The sequence below is a fragment of the Zonotrichia leucophrys genome, chromosome Z, assembly GCF_028769735.1.
Source record: "Zonotrichia leucophrys gambelii isolate GWCS_2022_RI chromosome Z, RI_Zleu_2.0, whole genome shotgun sequence".
Lineage (NCBI taxonomy): Eukaryota > Metazoa > Chordata > Aves > Passeriformes > Passerellidae > Zonotrichia > Zonotrichia leucophrys.
The window spans coordinates 49,542,234-49,557,045 of record NC_088200.1 but is presented as its reverse complement, the minus strand read 5'-3'; the positions used below and the strand labels follow the sequence as shown (position 1 = coordinate 49,557,045).

General features: G+C 41.6%; 1 long non-coding RNA gene across 1 annotated transcript; it reads left to right on the top strand.

The window, feature by feature from the left end:
- The first annotated feature begins 724 nt into the window (after positions 1–724).
- Positions 725–7,833, top strand: LOC135459384 (uncharacterized). The gene is made up of 3 exons (XR_010443027.1): positions 725–833; positions 1,243–1,398; positions 7,744–7,833. It is a non-coding gene; the product is annotated as an uncharacterized LOC135459384 (long non-coding RNA).
- Positions 7,834–14,812: the final 6,979 nt, after the last annotated feature.

Here is a 14,812-nt window from a genome sequence, read left to right as displayed (position 1 = left end):
TTGTGGACTTTAGAAAGTGGAAAGCCAAAGCAATTTAGACTAGAAACTCAATAAAACAGCAGCTGGTCTCAAGCCCTAAATACCCCTCAACTCTTATTGTTCCAGAGAGATGTTTGACTATTAAGAATGGTTGAAAAGTTTGAAGGAGGCACTGTGTTATTTGAAACAGTACAAATTACCATCCTAATTAATACTCCTATTTATTTGTGAAAGGTCCTAAAATGTAGTTTATAACATTTAATTCTTGTTTCTCTTTAAGAAACCAAACAGGTAGCCTGCACAGCAGCCTCGAGCTTACTGGGGGAGCTGTCCAGTGACATTTTTAGTGGCTGTTCCTTGACCCCCATTTTTGACAAAGTGCAATATTATTGTTTTGGTTAACTTCTGCTCTTTCAGCCTTGCAGAGCTCAGCTGGCACCCTGCTTGTGTTTTGCATGACTACTGTTTCCCTAAGTTACATCCTTCATCTATTTCTCCAAGGCTGTGCTGTTCTGGTTCACTGTCCTTAAGATAAGGGTAAAAGATTGTTCTGTTCTACTATCCTTATCAAGTGAATAAAATGCTGTTGTTTTACTTTCTACTGTTCTTATCACATCAAAGCTATTTAAATTTTGGGATTTGAATGTGTGCTCTTAATTTTTTATAGGTGCCAATCTCTGCTGGAATGTCGGAGAACAGCATTGTTGCAGCAGCTGTAGTGAAGGACAGTGGTGGCACAGGCAGGTTTGGTGCCGGTGCAGGCACTCGAGCCCTGTGTCAGCCACTCTGCCAGCTCTGGCACCCTCTGCATCCCTCCATTGCTGCATGTGTCGGGGGCTCGGCTGCATGGCCAGGTATGCAGCCTAGTGCTTTCCAGGTGGTTTTGCAGCTGAAGTAAGGGCTTTTCTCTTGAGAAACCACAACTGGTGCTTTGTTAAAGAGACCTGCAGTTGTCAAACTGGTATTTTTATGCTAAATCTCAAGTGAGTTCTTGCTTCTTATATTCTTTTACATGTCTTCCTGCAGCACTTTCCCAGTGAAGGAGAGCAAACAGGCAAGACTGGGTGTGCCACATGTCCTGGTTGTCTGTGTGCCAGAATCCTAATGGCACACAGGTAACTAATGGCAATCCCAATAGCCAGCCTTTTACTTGTGAGCTCACAAGAGACCTGATTTTGGCATTGCAAACCACCTTTGAATTTATCCAGGAAAGCAGTGAATTAATCGTATGAATATTTAATTTATTTCTATTTTAAAATGCAGATCTGCAGAGGTTTAAAGAAGTAAAAAAGACAGTTCAGAACATGGGTGCCTATCTGACTGGCATGGCAGAACAAATTGATGAAGGAAGAATGGTGGATGCTGTCTACCTAGACTTCAGCAAGGCTTTTGACACTGTTTCCCATAACATCCTGGCAGGTAAGCTCAGGAAATGTGGGTTAGAGGTATTCATGGTGAGGTGGATGGAGAACTGGCTGAAGGGCAGAGGTCAGTGGGTCATGACCAGCAGAACAGAAGCCACCTGGAGACCAACAGCCAGTGACATTCTCAGGGATCAATACTGGAACCAGTCTTGTTCAACTTGTTTATCAATGACCCAGATGAAGGGATGGAATGCACCCTCAGCAAGTTTGCTGATGGCACTAAACTGAGGGAGTGGTGATCCACCTGAAGGCTCTGCTGCCATTCTGCGGGACCTTGCTCGGCTGGAGAGCTGGGCAGAGAGAAGCTCAATGAGCTCCACGAGGGCAGGTGTAGGGTCCTGCGCCTGGGCAGGAACAGCCCCAAGTGCCAGCACAGCCAGGGCACTGTTCCTACAGAGCAGCTCTGTGGAGAAGGACCTGGGATCCTGCTGGATCACAAGCCATCCATGAGCTGGCAGTGCCCCTGTGGCCAGGAGGGCCAAGGGTTCCTGGGCTGCATCAGAAAGAGCAAGGCCAGAAGGTCATGGAGGGAGTTGTGTCCCTGCTCAGCCCTGGTGAGGCCACACCTGGAGTGCTGTGTCCAGTTCTGGGCTCCTCAGTAAAAGAGACACAAGGAGCTACTGCAGAGGGTCCAGCAGAGGGTCACAAAGATAATTTGGGGTCTGGAGGATCTCTCTTATGAGGAGAGACTGCAGGAACTGGGCCTGTTTAGTCTGGAGAAGAGAGGATTGATATCTGAAAGGCGGGTGCCAAGAGGATGGTGCCAGACTTATTTCAGTGGTGCCCAGTAACAGGATGAGGACCAATGGCCATAAACTAAATCACAAAGAAGCTCCACCATTACCTGAGGGAGAATTTCATGAGGGGTGGCAGAGCACTGGAACAGGATGCCCTGGGAAGTTGTGAAGTCTCCCTCTCTGGAGACATTCAAAAGTCACTGGATTTGTTCCTGTGTAACCTGCTCTACGTCACCCTCCCTGGGCAGAGGGTTGGACTGAATAATCTCCAGAGGTCCCTTTCAACTCTAACAGTTATGTGATTCTGTGTTTCTCTGATGTACTGCTTTTATCATCATTGGATGTTTGCAAATTCTGCACTACTTAGCAACCACCAGAGTCTATGAGAGTGTGAAAAATTAAAAATTTCCTTAAGTGATACTCACCCTCATAGACGTGTATGAACATAACAATGTCAGTTTGGGTACAGGGACATGGGATGTCAGGGTGCAAGCTCTGACTGGCAGCACTTTTCTCTTGAAAACCCTTAGGGGAAGATGTGCAATGCCAGCAAATTGATGCATCTGCCAGAACTATTCCTTTACTCAAAATATGTTCTTGGTACTTCTTTCCAAGCACAGTAATTGTCTCTGTGTTGGACATGATTTAGTATACTTCCACTCATGCAGGTAATGAATTCTCAAAGTAATTTTCCATGAAACTGCTTCTAATATTTTCTGTAGACCTGTGGAGTTATGATAGTGAGTGCTCAAAGTGACACATTAGATTCAGGCCTTTTTACAGATAATATTGTCTAGCTTTATTTTATCATATTGTAATATATTATGCTATATTTTCTTGTCTGGACAGAGACAGTGAGTGTAGCTTAGACCCTGAGGATGAAAAACTACCCAGGCTGAGAAGCATGGCTTTGCTATATTGTATCATGGCTCTGTGACAAGGGATCCCTTGTAATCTACAGGCCTGTGGTGCATGTTTAAAAGGGAAATATTATCTTTGCAGTATTTTAATTCAAAGTTAAATATTCAGATTAGTGTAAAGAAGTCTCCTTACAGCAAATGTCAGGATCACTCTGATTTTCTTATCAGATGTGTCACAAAAATGTCTCCATTTTGCAGCCCTACATAGAATAACTGAATGACCTCAAAATGCCACAATATTTCACCTTGGTAAGGTGGCCTTAGTGATGTGACATGAAGCATTAAGACATTTTGGATTAATAGGAAACATTTAAAATCATATTTTTATGACCCATATAAAGAAAAATAAGGTTCCCAGAGTTAACAATGAGTTGTACTTAAAAGTTGGAAGTTTTCACACTTTTGCTCTAATTCATTTTTGTGTGTAGCATTCATGAAAAGACTGTATACTCAAAGAGGAACTGATGGAAAATCTCATCTGGATTTTTTGTTAGACCTCTTAACCTTCTTCTCTGTACTTCAGAAGCTTTGCTGCTAGCCAAATCCAGAGAGTACAGAACAAAAGGATATAACAAGTTCACTATAGCCAGCTTCTGTTGCATCACTGATTTTGGGATTGGGTCAGGGCTGGTTCTTATTTTTTCTGAATAGCTCAAGAGTTCACAGGAAATTTGACACTATTCAATACAGAGATATAAGAACAAAATCAGTTTCCCATGCAAAAAGAAATTTAGGAACATTTCTTTCCAGACTCCTAAAGAAAGTAGAAGCTTGTTGACCAAAGACAAGACATGAGAGATTTCTGCCAGAAAAAAAGTAGCAATAACTTTTTTTTTCAATTCAAACACAACTCTAAACTCACCTGGGGCTTTCAAACCCTTTAGAAAATTTTTGGTGTATCTGGACAAGCTAGAAAAAAGTAAAAAGAGATTCTAGGACACGATAAAAAGGCTTTGTGGATTTAAAGGAGTGGTAGTTTTGTTATCTTTTTTATAGCATAGTAATATTTTCTAAGATAAGTATGTCTGTCATGCTTAATTAAATTTTCTTACAAACATAAAGCGGACCAAATTATGCTTCACTGGAGGAGATTCAGAGAGAAACCTGTAAACTCAATAGAATAGCCTATAAAATCAGCTGAATCAATTCAGATTTGCCTACCACTAATTTGGAGCAGAGGTTGAGTACAGTTGGCTCCAACCTATGTAAAGTGACAGTGTGGAAATATAGAAAACCAAAGTCTCACCAAATCAATAGAGTGACTCAGAAAATATTGCCATTGAATCATGATTCTCTAAGCAGGCTATTCACTGTAAAAGAAATTCTCTCTAGCCTTGCGTCAATACACAAACAGTGTTTTTACTTTAATTCCTCTTGCAATGACCTCAATGTTAAAACAGGTTTCTGAGGTAGAAACCCAGGATATTTCCTGAGGTCACTTTTTTTTTCTGTAGGACTTGTACAGCCTTTCCTTTGTGTATATACTTTTTTTTTTTTTTTTAAACTTCCATGTATTTTCAGGAAGTGATATCATATGAACATGCTGGTAAAATTAGCCTGAGGCTTTTACTACATTTATATACAACAAAAGAAATCTTTGTCAGTAATTACTTGCGAACTTATTATTGGTCCCTTGTAATTGTGTAGCCAATGATTATGGCAGAAAAACAATAATTTTATGTAGTTATGACTAAATACCAGCACAACCCTCATATTATCAATAATCAGTGTAATAAAGCTGGCTTATTGTTCTAGCATTAAAAGGTCCCAGTATATACTTGAAGTTTTTGTTAGCTGGAGCTGTGTTTCAGCTTAATATAATATCTGGCAATACCAAGATAATAAAAAATTACTGGCTTTCATATGATGCACATATGCTGGGGTGGACAGTCTCTGGTTTTCAGGCTGTCTCATTAATAAAGCTGGCTTCTTCAAAAGTGACTTGGATTTTAATAAATCTCGGTGCCGGTGTGTATTCTTTTCTCCAGAGAACTTTCAAAAGATATCTGGCACATAGACTGTATCACCATTTTTTTCCCAGTTGAGTGCAATGGGATTTTATTTACTGGAATGTATAAAAGAGGCTACTTTGAAACATACATATGCCATATATAAGACAAATAATGTTGCTTAAAAAAAGTTTGATTGTTTGTGGAACTTCAGAATCTGAGCTTGAATTTTATGCTCATGTATTTATTTTTCTGCAATGCAAGGATATTTTCTGGTAGTGGGTAACACCCAATTTTGATGAATTTAGCCCTATATTGAAAGTTTTTCCAAATTCCCAGGGCAAATCTAGATTTATTTTTTTGTGGGGAATGCTAAGAGATGATTTAATTTATGTTTGGCATGCTTTACAATGCTCAGAGAGGACTGGTGGTGGGTACAGTAGCACAGGCTGGCTTTTACAGAGAGCCCAGTCCCTGAGCACAGCTGCCCTGCTGCTGAAGCCTTTCCCATGCCCAGGCGCTGCCAGCATGAGTGCTGCCATGTGGCAGCTCTCTGGGCTTCCAAGCACAAAAGCTGCTGGGAGTTGGGCAGTCCTCACCAGCAGTGCCTGCAGAGAGTTTGCAACAGAGAGGACAAGCAGCTTCTGTAAATGGACACGAGCCCCTGCGGCCTGTGCAGCTTGTCTTTACCAAGTCTCTGTCAGATCCCAGAAGAAATTACACTGTCCAGTGATTTGGGCACAAGCCCACCACTCCATTCCTGCTTAATTTAAAACTTTTCTTCTACCACGGCATTTGGCCATAGTACCAGCCTGTGTTTGTTCTTCCACAGGTGAAGTAGGCATAATAATGTACTTGTATCAGCCCGAGAACGAGGCATATGTATGAGAGACTTTCATTTTGTAGTGACACTGAAGAAAGCATAAAAATGCGATAAAATATAATTCCACCTGTCTTCTGCAACTTCATTGGAGCCAGGAGTTCACTTGCATATCTCTCAACATGACATACCACAGGGTAACTTGCAGGAGGAGACACAGGGTAGGTAGGAAATGACATCTGCAGAGTTTCTCAGTGAGACTGACTGCAGAGGAAGCTCTCAAAACCAGCAATTCCATCTCAGGAAGGCTTTTCCTTCCTGGCAGATCCTTGCCCAGGGGGAAAAAGAGAGATACAAGTCTGAAGGCAGCCATATGCAGGTTGCAATATAAATTGAACTAGACTGTATTAATAGATCACTGCTATAATTTAAGAAAAAAGTAGTATCTTTACAGATGCAGGATAGGTGCATAATGTGGCCGAAGTGAGAACATTCTACATAATTTGACAGTTACTTTTTCCTTTCTCCACCTACTGCTCAGTTTAGCAGCAGCAATCAAGATGCGTGCAAACAGAATTTTGTCTGACAAAGTTTGTTCACAGTACAGTATTCCATGCAGGACTATCATGTCAATCAGAAGAATATTACTGTCTTGCTATTCTTAAATACAGGGAGGAGATTTCAGTACTTTCATTTAGGTTCCCTCCAAAACATTCTCAACCCCTGAAAACCACTGCTGCCTTTTATATTCTATAATAGAATGAAAAGAAGCAATGAGGGAGGCATGTAAGAATGTGCTTGCAGTTAATGACGCTACACGCATGCTGAAAATTAAATGTACACTTCATGCTTTCCTGGATGTGGGCCAGAGAAGGCAGCTCACAGGATGAAGTCACTAATGAGTATGGTGTACAGCTCACAGCACACTGCAGGGATCTTCTTCTCCCCTGCTGTATGGCAGCTTTAAAGGAAAAGACTGGAGTCTTCCTTTTGTGCGCTGATGTTTTACACAAAAGGAAAGCATGATCTTTGAAGGGGTTTTATGTCATGACTCTTGAAAAGAGTCACAGGGACTCTGATAATAGCAGTAAATTGACTTGCCCTGATCTCATGGGCAAGCACAGGTAACACCCATATCCTGTGTAGAAAAAGAGCAAATAGAGATCCAGCTATGGTTGTCAATACTGTACTGCTTTTCAGTGTTTCTGCATTTCTTGGTTTTACTGTGTCAGCAAAATGACACACAAATGGTCAGTCACAAAAAATTGTGCCCTTTGCTGTGCTCCTCTCTTCCTTGGTTGGGCAATAAAAATAGAGAAAATTGGCCTACCCTTTCCAGAAACACTGCAAACAATTAACAAGGAAATGTGGGCATTTCTTGCTCAAAATGGAAACCTAGTTCACTTAGACGTTCCTTCTGGTTGATATGAAAAAGTAAAACATTTTTGTTCATTTAATTTGTTCTCTCCCCAGGCCAAAAAAAACCCCACAACAAAAAACCAAAGCAACAACCAAAAAGCCAACAACAAAACAACCAAAACCACACAGCATTTTTGCTTTTGATTTAATTTTTCTTTCCCGGGATTACTATTTCAGTGCATTATAGATTACATGAAGCATGAGAATTTGAGAACTTGTGTTTATGAGAGATCATTCAGAAGATTGATCTTGCCCAGCATTTCTTTGGTTTATTCCTTTGTGTGTAGTCATTCTCATTTACCACAGACTGTAGGGCCACAGGACATAATGCATGGTAAGGAACATGGAGATCATGTGCACAATGCTATTGTGCAGAGGGAGAAAACAGCACATAAAGAAAATAAGAAAATAAAGAAAATGTGTGAGGTTTATATTACCTTTTGGACACATCTGTTGACTTCAGGTGCATTAACCAGTTCAACCAAATCCTAACAGGGATCAGGCAGTGGAAAGGACACACTGAGGAGCTGCAGAATTGAAGCTAGACTCAAGTTCAGGCAGCTGCACAATGCACAGCAAATACAGGTAAGATCAGTGGGCAAACGGGAATGGAGAGGAAGCATGCCTATGATTTGTAATTTAAGCAAACACAAGTGGACCATGTCCCCTACAAAAAAATCACGTCGCTTCTGTTTACAGTGCCTGTATGGAAATTGCCTCTGAAAAAGCCAGTCCTAGAAGCAGAGGAGCAGCCATGACACAGAACAAAACCCTTTAGACAAAAAAACCCCAAAGTGCTGCCCTGCAGTCCTGATGAGCACCAAGGGTTACCCTTCCCTGTCTTTGTTCAACAGCAATGCCCTCTCACCTGTCTCAAGGAAACCTATCTGTGTACAATCCAGCTTCCTTCTCCTGTAATCCTGCGGTAATCACATATCCTCTGAGCAGAGAGAGACATAGCTCTCCCAGGACTTTCCTGGGGAGCTGTGAGAAGCTGTGAGGAAGCTCAGAGGCAGAGTTAAAACAATTATTTTCTCGTTCTCTGCACCTGGCAGGCAATCTTTGTCAAAGATGCTTACAAGAAGGAGGTGTCCCTTCTTGATCAATAGGTGAGAGAAGATTCCTAAGGGCCAATCAGGTCCGCCATTGTTTCAATAAGAACTGTGAATTTCTAATAATAAAGTGCCTTTTGATGCCTTCTGATGGTGGAGTCTCTGTATCACCTCTGTCGGTCCCCGATATCCCTTTGGTGATATAATCCTGAGGATTCAGAGAAATGAGTCTTACATAAAACAAAGGTCTTCAGACTACAATCAATTTTCTTAAATTAAAAGTACTCCAAGGACATTCTCTGTGATTAGATGGAAGAGGCTGCAGAGCAAGTGATGAGGCTGCAGAGCAAGTAGTGTTCTAATTTTTCTTTTAGTCTGATCGATCAAAGTGGAAATCAACATAATTACATGTTAATAAAGCATCTCAGTCTGTAGCTGCAAGGCCAGGGCAATGCACTTCTACAATCTGAATTCACTTTGTTAAATATTTACTCACCTTTCCCCATCCAGTTGCTCAAGTGTGCTGGTACTCATTTTGAAGTAAGCCTGCATATGTTTGTTGTCTTAAAATCCAGTTCTTCAATTCATGGGATTTTTCTGCTCTTCTGCTATGCCATTTGTGTTAGGGACTAGCCTGTGGACAGCGACCAACTCTGGTAGCTGAAGGCCTCGCTCTGGCTTTGAGGCTGCTGGCTTAGGTGCCAAGCACGGACCAATTGCAGCCTTGGCACTGTCTTCTGGATGAAGTGGGAAAGTACTTCAACTTCAGAAAACTTGTGTCTCTTCCAAAAGCCAAAGACATAGGAAGAAAATAAATGAAAAAGAAAAAAACAGTGAGGGAATATAGTAGGGAAAATAGGTCTGGGTATTTATATTTAGTGCACTTTTTGGATGGTTGATGTGGGAGTAGAAATGCTTGTCATTTTCTGGACACAGGAGGCTTTCTTTTTAGTGTTCCCTGTTGTAGTACTGTACTAGAGGGACAACACTGTACTATAGCTGCAGCTACAGATTGGGTCAAGCTTTGCCCTTGGTGATATTTTCCCAGCTTTGTTACTGGCTCCTCTTTAACCTGTTTACAGTCAGTTTCAAAATGCAAGCAGCAGTTCATTTTCTTACCTGTCCTTTAGCCCTGTGCAAGTGGCACTGGAAATGAAGATTTTAACAGGTGTTTAAAATCTCCCATTAATATCTTTGTTTTCTTGTATTTTGATGGCAGGCTAGCTGTTTCTCAAGACGCCACAGAACGGCATGAAGGAGGTGCTACAGTGATGATGTAATTGCTGAGGCTGGAAAGACAGAAGGGGAAGACTTAAACCTCTAATCTTCCCCTTGCATGTGGCTTTCACCATGTTTAATTTTTCAATCAGTTTTTTTCTGGCTTTAAATACTTTAAAATCATAAACAAATGAAGATTAGAAAAGTCAAACAGTCTGAGTTTGCCTCTGTGTTAACATAATGGATACTTTCATATTATAAAAGTTTATTTCTAAATAAGGCAAAGATGAGTTCTGACCACATAAGTTGGAGCAATAAAAAGAAAAAATATCATTGCTGCTGTTGTCACTGGTATTTTCTAGGGAACTTTATTACCATATAGCAGGGGTTTGAGGTAAGGGACGCCTCCTGAGACCTGCTACTGAAACTGGTCAGCAGCATAGTGCTAGGCACCCCTGAACTGTCATTGTAAGAATGACAGTTTTAACTTTTCACTAAAACTCTTCTCCCCAAGTCAGGCAGAAGTACACTCTTCCCTCTAAATATGATCATGGGCAACTTGAAAATGATGCCCATGAACTCAAAATTTAATAGCTGGTTCCCATTTTAGTTCTCTTTTTGGCTAATCCTTTTTCTCAAGAGCTTTTGCCATGTATCTTGTATCACCACACTTGCTTTTCCTGGGGTAGATCCTGTTCTATGCAATTGCAATACTGAATTCAAATTATGCTGTCCACTGGCATCAGCCAGAAATACAGATAGGTCAGAGTGGTTCCTTATGGCCCACAAAAGATCTGCAATCAGCTTCTATTTCTCTGTATCCAACACATCCCTGTCTCTAGGTATTTCTTTGTCCTCCCTCTCTTTAAGGGAGAAGACAACCTCTCTAGGATTCCTCCAAAGCCTTCTGAAGAACACAGATCTCACCTTAATGATAAATCTTTTTTTGTGGCAAGTATCAGTTACTAGATGCAAAAACCCCCAAACGATGGCATTCTTCTCTGTGGTACTTACACAGAATGTGCGGAACCAAGCTGTACGTACTGATCATTGTACTGTTCCACATACCCTGGCACTATTTTTCACAAACGTAACGGAAACATTTTCCATTAATATTCACTGGCAAAGTATTGTTGCTTTGATTATATGAGAAGATTTTTCCACAGATGGTGGATGAAGTAAGAGGAAATCAGATCCTGCTTTGGAAATGGTACAGCCCTGAGCCCGGGGGGCTGGTGCTGCGGCGTTTGTTCCAGCTACGGGCGACTGTGTCTGTGGAGCTCCCTTGTTTAAATGTCGGCAACACATTATTGATTAGCACCTGCTCCCCGTGTTCAAGTGGGACATTGTGAGTTTATAGATCATAATGTTTCCTCAGGTGCAAGAACTAAGGTGGTGTGTTTGCAAAGTTATTGTTAAGCTGGGAATAAAATTAATTCAAATGACTTGTGAATCTCCAGGGAGGCAGGAAATGGGAAGTACCAATTTCCATGGGGTAGAGTACACTTGGCCAAAATGGATTCTTGGTTACACATCAGATTTTTTATCAGTTCCAGGACCCTGCAGAGATGGGAGAGGAGTCAGGATCTGTCCCAGAGTCTATTTGCCTCAGCTTGTGTCCCAATATGAAATGTTGTTTGCTTCCCTTGCTTTTCTCCCCCTGCAAATTTTCTTCTCTTCTGTTTTAATTCCAGCTAACTTATTTTTGGCCTGTGTACAGTGGGAAGCTATCCAGACTTTTTCCACAGACTTTATTCTCTACACCAGCAATCACAGCTGTCATGACTTCATAACTATGAAACAGTACTGCAGGCGGGGGTAACAGGCCCTGAATTGTATTCGTCTGGCAGCAGATATAAAGTGGCAAATGCAACCTGTGTAATTCTTGACCACATGCTGTGTTATTGCAGAAAAACACTTTTATCATGCACACAAATCACTTTACTTTTTTTCCTTTTCCCTTTTCCTTATTTCATTTTCCTTTAGCTCAGAAGGTCAGTACACATTCTAACCACTAAAGAAAAAAGGTACTCAAAATAAAGTCTATAAATAAGAATTGGTTATACTGACTCCAGCTGAATACATGTAGTAACAAGCTGGTCCTCTAAAGGCCATGGCAAAGCTCCCACTGGCTTTATTTGGGCCAAGAGTTCATTCCTAAACTTCACTTTTTCTGCCTTAAATGTGATGCTGGTACTATACTTTGATGAAGGACACATGAAGACCTACTTATACAGCTGTATTATTATATTTTTCTGTTTTCAGTGGAAATCGTCAGAAAAGAATAATCTGCAGGAATTACAGTTACATATACTGCTGATTTTCTTTCTTGCATTTTTCTAGATATTAACCTATGATCAAAGTTGTTTAATAATGGCAAAAGGGTCAGAAGTACTCTACCCACACAGTAATTAACTGTACTACCACAGGGGGCAAACTGAACACTGAAATACTTTTCATTTGCTGGCATGCTACAGCTCTGAGTTAAACAAGAATGAGCAGTTTTCAAATTATGAAAGTGAATGTACCTATCAAAATAAGTATTTTTGCTTTTTCATTTGTATAGCTATAGTTAGCCAAAAGAACTCCATTTTCAAAAATTTTACTGTTGCAACGACTCAAATCTGCAGACAAAAGTCCTTTGGAATATTTCTTTTAAATATTTATTTTAGATTACAACTCCCTTGACTGAGGAAACATTTTGCAGCTATAACGTGCTGATTGTACAGTTGCTGAAGAACATACGTAACGGCAAGGTTGAGGTTTTACAGGCTCCACAATAATGTCCAAGCTATTAAACATCAAGCAACAGCAGGCTTTTTTGCCTAACCGCATAACTCTCCAGGGAGAAGCCATAAAATATAGCCCTGTACAACATGTCATCCACAGCGGCTATACTGAGTTTTTGGATTACGATCTATCTGATTAATAGTGATGTCTAATATCTGCTAATGGTGTAAGTGCAAATGTAACCAGTGTAAGAAGATGCATTCAATTCCTTTGGTATGAATGCAGAGTGAATTAGCTAAAAAGGGTAATACTTGTGATGCCAGACCTAAGGTTGTTTACCAATACTAAAGTCAAGTACTCCCAGGTTTGGCTGGTTTTTTTTTAAGAACTTAGTAGAAGAATCACCAACAACACAGACAATAATGGAAAATCCCTTACTAGACAGGAACAACAGAAGTGAAGCACAAAAAGCAGACTTGAGGATTCAGAGGCTGCAAAGGATGCTTTGGTTCCGGTCATAGCCAGGCAACACAGCCACTAGTGCAATGAACAGAAATGAGAATGAATGGAAGAATAGAATCTGTGATTTCCTTTATCTTCAGCTTATAAATTGTTCATCTGGAATCAACAAGCAAAATCTCAAGCCAGATCACAGACTATGTCCTGCATTACAGGCTGGTAAAGGTAAGTACAGTAAGATATCACAAAATTACAGAATCAATCATGCTGGAAAAGACCACCAAGTTCCAGTCCAATATATGACCCAACACCACCTTGTCACCTAGACCATGGCACTGAGTGCCACATCGTGTCTTTCTCAAACACTTCCAGATATGGCAACTTCACCACCTCCCTGGACAGCCCTCTCCAATGTCCAGTCACCCTTTCTGTGAAGAATTTCTTCCTAATATCCAACCTAAACCTCACCTGGTGCAGCTTAAGATTGTGTCCTCTTGAACTGTCACTGGTTGTCTGGGAGCAGAGACCAAGCCCCACCTGGCTGCACCATCCTTTCATGCAGCTGTGGAGAGCAATAAGGCCTCTCCTGCGCCTCCTCTTCTCCAGGCTAAACAGCCCCAGGTCCCTCAGCTGCTCCTGGTAGGACTTCACTGGCCTTGCTGCCCTTCTCTGGACATGCTCCAGCATCTCAACATCCTTCCTAAATTGACGGCACAGCAGTCAAGGTGTGGCCTCACCAGTGCTGAGTTCAGGGGAAGAATTACTTCCCTGGTCCTCCCAGCCACATTATTCCTGATAGAGGCCAGGATGCCATTGGCTTTCTTGGCCACCTGGACTCACTGTTAGGTCATGTTCAGTCCACTGTCAGTAACCCCAGGTCCCTTTCTGCCTGGCCTCTGTCCAGCCACTCTGACCCCAGCCTGTAATGCTGCAAGGGGTTATTGTGGCCAAAGCACAGGGCCCAAAACTTGGTCCTGCTGAACCTCATATTGCTGGATTTGGCTCATCAATCCAGCCTGTCCAGAGACAGAGCCCTTGTACCCTCCAGCAGACTGACATTCACACCCAGCTTGGTGTCATCTGCAAATTTGCTAATCATAGACTTGATCCCCTCATCCATATACTCCCAGAAGGAAGGACAGATTAGCCAAATGTTCTGCAGTTCAGCATGTGAAAACCAGTTACTTCTCAAAGCCTTCCTCTGAAATGGGCTTTGGCTACAGTGCACCATGGTCTGGACTAAGGACCATGTATATTTTCCAAGCCTATGTGGGAGTTCTTTCCTAAATTAGGAGCACTGTCTCTTGACAAAGAGAGTTTTCTGATGCCAATCCTGTTTTCATTTAATCAGTTTGGAGAAAACAAAATCCTGTTTTCATTTAATCAGTTTGGAGAAAACAAAAGGTTAGACTGATTGCCTTGAGAAGAGCAAGTCTTGTCTTAACTGGTGCACATGCACTTATTCTAACAAAACGATGTTTGAAGCTTCTGCATGTCAACCAGCTGATTTCCTCCCTTTCTCATAGACTGCAGTGCATTTGAAGAAATATTGTCTGGAACTCATGTCTGCATCAGCGGTGTCTGCAGCCACTCTTGGCGGGCTAAGAAATTTATAGTTGAAGCAACCAGATACCTCAACCTATACACTCACCTATGTGACACAGACCCCAGGGCACCTTTTGACATGGAAGACAGGGAGGTAATTTGGAGGAAAAAACCATTGCAGCTTCACCAAGGGAAAGTCCTGCCTGACCAATGCAGCAGCCTTCTACGATGGAGTGACTGCATCAATGGACAAGGCAAGTGTTACACACGTAATATATCTGGAATTCTGTGAAGCCTTTGAAATGGTCACCAACAACATCCTTCTCTCTAAACTGGAGACGAGGAAATTGATGGGTGGACTATTGGATAAGAAAGTGATTATGTGACATCCAACGGGCATTGTTTAATGGGTCAGAGTCCCAACAGACATCAGTGACAAATGGGGTCCCCCAGGGGTCTGAATTAGGACCTGTGTTATTTAATACCTTCATTAATGACATAGAAATATGGCTCAAGTGCGCCCTCAGCAAATTTGCAGGCGACACCAAGCTGAGTGGTGC